The sequence below is a fragment of the Lepeophtheirus salmonis genome, unplaced genomic scaffold (genome assembly GCF_016086655.4).
Source record: "Lepeophtheirus salmonis unplaced genomic scaffold, UVic_Lsal_1.4 unplaced_contig_546_pilon, whole genome shotgun sequence".
NCBI lineage: Eukaryota > Metazoa > Arthropoda > Copepoda > Siphonostomatoida > Caligidae > Lepeophtheirus > Lepeophtheirus salmonis.
In genome coordinates, this window is record NW_027294859.1 from 1 (window position 1) to 4,922 (window position 4,922).

Consider the following 4,922-nt stretch of genomic DNA (forward strand, 5'->3'; position numbering starts at 1 on the left):
CTTGTTTATGCATCTCATATGACGGTTTTATACATATATATGTTCTTCAAGTTACTCTTCTGCCGCGACATCATTTATGTATATCGAATGGGGTTTTGACCTTATTGTACCTCAAAACCCTGCCGGATCACGGATAAAGGAACTTCCGTTGTACATAATTAAAATTGATATAAAAAGAAGTCAAATAATTTAATAAAAGAGAGTCTTTATCCGGGTAACAGAATTTCCTTTCGAGAGAATTATGTAGTTCGGAATGTTTACTGAATACATATTTATACCTATATGTACACTTATACGATATATAAGATGTGGTAAGCCGCCTTTTAAAGGGAAAAGATCTGTCAACGAAAATAGACCTGTAGGGTAACCCAAGGAAGACTAGAAACACATGGAAGTGCGACTTAAAAAGCGTACACTTTTTTAATACCATTCAGAGGTGATGTTTCAAATATGAATTAGTTTACCTTTCTATGTTGATTATGTTGTTAGTTATCGATCACGCTCCAGTGAATTTGGCTCCACCATGGATTATACGTGTTCTGCTCCTGGATGTAGTTCCAGCGTAATTAAGGATTCTGAAGTGAGCATTCATCACTTCCTAATGATGGACTCTACCATGTTGGCAATGTCGTATAGGAGCATTCCAAGAGACACACGTTATTACTTATTAGACGCCATCGCCTAATTCATGATTGTGTTGCAAACATTTTAAGTCCCATGATTTCGTCGCCATATCTTTGGGCACAAGACGTGAGAAAGGAAACTGAGGTAATGTGTTTATATTATTACAATTGCACGTGTACATTTTGAATATTTTTAATCTTTCAGACATTTGAAAGAGGATTCCATTCCATCCCAATGGCATAATCTTCTTACCTACCTATCATCACGACCGCCCATCCCTAGACTAACGAGAGCCTTAACTACCAATCGAAGACTCAAGTTACAAAACGAACGGTTTTAAAGCATCAGAAAATTATATGTTTTTTGCAAGAGACAGTCCACTCGGCAAAAAATCTCTATCTGGAGCTCTCTTCTCAAACATTGCCTTCAAGATATGTTTTGATGCAAGTTCCAAATGGTAAAAATAATCCATTCAGATGACAAAGGATTGGATATTTCTGTCAGCTTCGAAGTGAAAGATGACTTATCATTCAAGATATATCATAATCATACTCAACTCAAAAACGGCTGTGTATCCCACTGTTTAAGATTTTCTGAAAGAATCAACACTGTAACAGAAGCCATCAACGTTGGAGCTTTTTTGGATCCAATGAGCTTCAGACAGACACGGATACATATGATAATATTTGTAAATAATTTCTTGAATTCATTAACTCTGTAAACATTAATCATCTACAATATTCGTTGCTTTAATTTCTTTTTCAACAAATGATCATCCTCTTCAAGTTTCCCAAGGCCAAAAGAGGATTTTTTTTGACAAGAAAACAACCAAGCAACTAAAAAAGTCTTCGCTTTCATGATCAAGTCTGCGGGAGGCAGTGCATATTTTAAAAATGTATATAAATACTTTCAACAAAAGGACTATTTTGTTGTTCCCAATATTTACCTTCTTGGATCTTATTTTCTCCGTTCAAACTTTGAAAAGGTTGGAATACAAAGGTTCATTGAAATTGGAAATCTAGAAAGGGGTTCAACCCCTTCGGACATGCTATTCCGCTCATGCTTTTATGCATATTCACTCTTAAATTTTATTTATAAACATGACGAGGAGAAGCTTTGCCTCTTTAACGCCTCAAATCTAAGAGCAAAATTCGTCTCTACGTTTATTACGAAGTTACTTAATAGTTCGGAAACTCTTTTTCTTTCACTTCCATGTGTTTTTAGTCTTCCATGGTTTATATTTAGTCAGGGAGCGATGTTTCTGCATTCATAATTCCCTTGATGTCTTCAATGTTGGATTATTCTGTATTCATGATTTATTTTTTTATTTTTGACGGAAAGTTTTTTTTGCACTCCTGTATGATTTAAATTATACATAACTATCAACATTAAAGACGGAATGAAGTAAAAATACAGGGTTGAAGGGAGGAAGAAAATGGATAGGTTCCTCAAAGTTGACTTTTGAGGTCTTTTATTTTTTTAATTTCAAAAATGGAATGAAGATACTTTGGATCTTATTGGGTAATATTTCTTCTTAATCATCCCTTTGATGTTATGGGTTCTTTATTATAAGGTTAATTAAATATATGTTACTTGTGAGTCATCAATCTTTGCTTAATCAAATAAAAAAATTAATATGGAATATTGTTTATGATTATTGAGCATTCACTAATGTATGTAAAGTCTTGAAAGTGATTTCATAAATCTGTGGAATAGGATAAATTATTCGGAGATTTTGGTTTTGTGTCCATAACTTTCATCTCAATCTCATTACACATGTTTGAATTTTTGAACATGTAATAATTGTTTTTTGAAATAAAAAACATCAGGATCGAGATTACTGTTAACTATTAAAAACTATCATAATACCTTCGAACAAAAAGTAATGTGATAATAAAATAATACTACATTGTCTGTAATCTCTGATCAGCGCTAAAAGACTTGAACGTATCTCACTTCCACATCAGTTCCTTTAATTTATGAACGAAGTTCAATTTCTATTCGAAGGCATAATGATAATTAACGGTAGTTGAGTATTTACTTTTATTTTATTATTTAGTTTATTTAAGGTCATATCATATTTATATATTTTGAGAGATGTGCAGACATAGCAAGTTTTTGAATAATGATTGTACATACTATATATCCGACAATATAAATTCTATTCCTTGTTGGTGTTAAAAACCTCTAGAAAAAGTTATACAGTAGGGAGATTTCCCCAGAATGCTCTCAATTTACTTATAACATTGTTTTTCTTTCAATTATAAGATTTTTAGAAATGATTCTTTTTAGGCATTGCATGGATAGTCTTGAACGCGTGGAATTGTGGAAACTACTTACGTTTAAGTAGTATCCTTTAGATATTTGTGAAATAAAAAGTTTTTCACTAAAGTAAAACTAAGTACATCACTCAATTCTTTTTGTTGATATGACATCACGGATTGATAAGACGATGAAGAGTTTACTTATATTACTTAAAATTGTGGACTGCATCGATGAGGAGATGAACTCGCTTTGAACCATCTTAAGGGTGAAGAATTCAGGTCTGAAGATTACCTCCACATAGACTACGGATGCATAATTTTCTATTTACTGTGTGATTGTCTACATACAATGTCACAATATTGAAACGTATTTACCAAAGAGTCCACCTGATGGTATTGTACTGATTAAACAGTAACTCCTCTGTTAAGTTTACCACTAGGATGAGGGAAACAACGTTCATGTATTTCCCCGAGGCTGACTTGGTAATGGGACTGAGAATATTGTTAGAATTTTGATTATTTGTAATACCCACAAATTATCCTCGGACAAACTGAAGGTGTGTTGCACAACCAAAGGAGATAATATTGTGTTCAGTTGATTCATCTAGTAGTTTCCGTATTTTGGTAACATTTGCTGCATTGTCTGTCACGATACTTCTAACACTACAACCAAAATTATTTTCACATAACTGGATAGAAGATTGTGCAAGTTGTAGAAAGCACTCAGCACTGATATGTCGATCAGAAAAATTTGCCCAGTTGATTTTGGTAAAGTAACACAAAATACTTTGGTTTTGGGTGTGGCGAAGGATACCCAAGACTCGCCAGTTGCCACAATTGATAACTCAGATGGGTCCGAAAAGTCCTCAAAATTTGCACATTCCACCCTTCTCATTTTGTGCTCCTATGTGAGAATTCGAGGTACCCATCTTGCACAATGTTTTGAGATACCGAGATCTTTGGTGAGGATTTGGTTGACGGTACACAATGAAAGTTCATACTCCAAGGAAAGCTCCCTGACAATGTCGCGATGATCCGTCTTCACAGCTAGACGGACTGACTTAATCATTTCCGGTTTCCTTTTCTTTTTTTCAGTTCTACTTCGGGTATTTGATGGGTACTTTCCTCCTCAAATTTTGGTAATAGTTTGGTTATAGTCTTCTCCCCAGGAATAGTGAGTACTTTTAAATAAAAAATTTATTTAGATTTCTGGAAATTTACAATTACCTATTATCAAGGTTATGGGAGATTTTTAGCAAACCCCCTAATAAAAGTGGATGAGAACTCTCTCTACTCCTCACTGGATCTTTCAATCGACTATTCTGATATTTTATAGAACTTTATAGTTCATATATGAAGAAGTATACGATGATTCTGTATAATATTTGGAGGAATTGATGTATTATTGAAGGATCTTGTACATAGAACTACACTACATTTTTCCAAAGCAATTAAATTTGGATCCTGCATGGGAATTATCAACGAAAATACCACAAATTCTAAAATATTTCTCAGCCTTCATTATGACTTATTATAAACATTAAAAATAAAGGTATAATTATTTACTTTAATAAATAAAGATTAAATAACTTAAGAAATATTTCACTATAAGTATGCACATGTTAGAGTAGATTCGTCTCAACTTTCCGACTACAAATTTCTTTACATAATCTTGATTTAATCTGGGATTTAAAATATAATTAAGATGACCATTTTCAACTACGTCAATATACATCAATTTGATTGATATTAGTGTTCCTTTTTGTTATGGAAGATAAATCTTAAATTATCCATCACTTGACTTATTTCTAATTTTGATAAAATGAACAAGAACTTGTACTTTATCGAACACGTATCGCTACTCTTCCCAATGTATTCCAAACACACAGGAGATTTTCTTTTTATTATGACCATAATTAATTATTGAAAATTTTATTTTTATAAAATATTAGAATTAGCTCTGTTTAATATATATGAAGCGAATGTAAAATTATGTAAATTTGAGTGCCTGTAAGATGATTGATCTTTTTTGTC

At 32.6% G+C, this 4,922-nt stretch overlaps 1 long non-coding RNA gene across 2 annotated transcripts; it reads left to right on the forward strand.

Annotated features, from left to right (window-relative positions):
* The first annotated feature begins 32 nt into the window (after positions 1-32).
* LOC121131408 (uncharacterized) lies at positions 33-4,430 on the forward strand. Of its 2 annotated transcripts, XR_011784213.1 has the most exons (5): positions 33-179; positions 363-436; positions 490-768; positions 829-4,062; positions 4,127-4,430. It is a non-coding gene; the product is annotated as an uncharacterized lncRNA (long non-coding RNA). The 2 variants fall into 2 exon arrangements; XR_005869048.2 differs by having other exon boundaries at positions 363-768.
* The last annotated feature ends 492 nt before the right edge of the window (positions 4,431-4,922 follow it).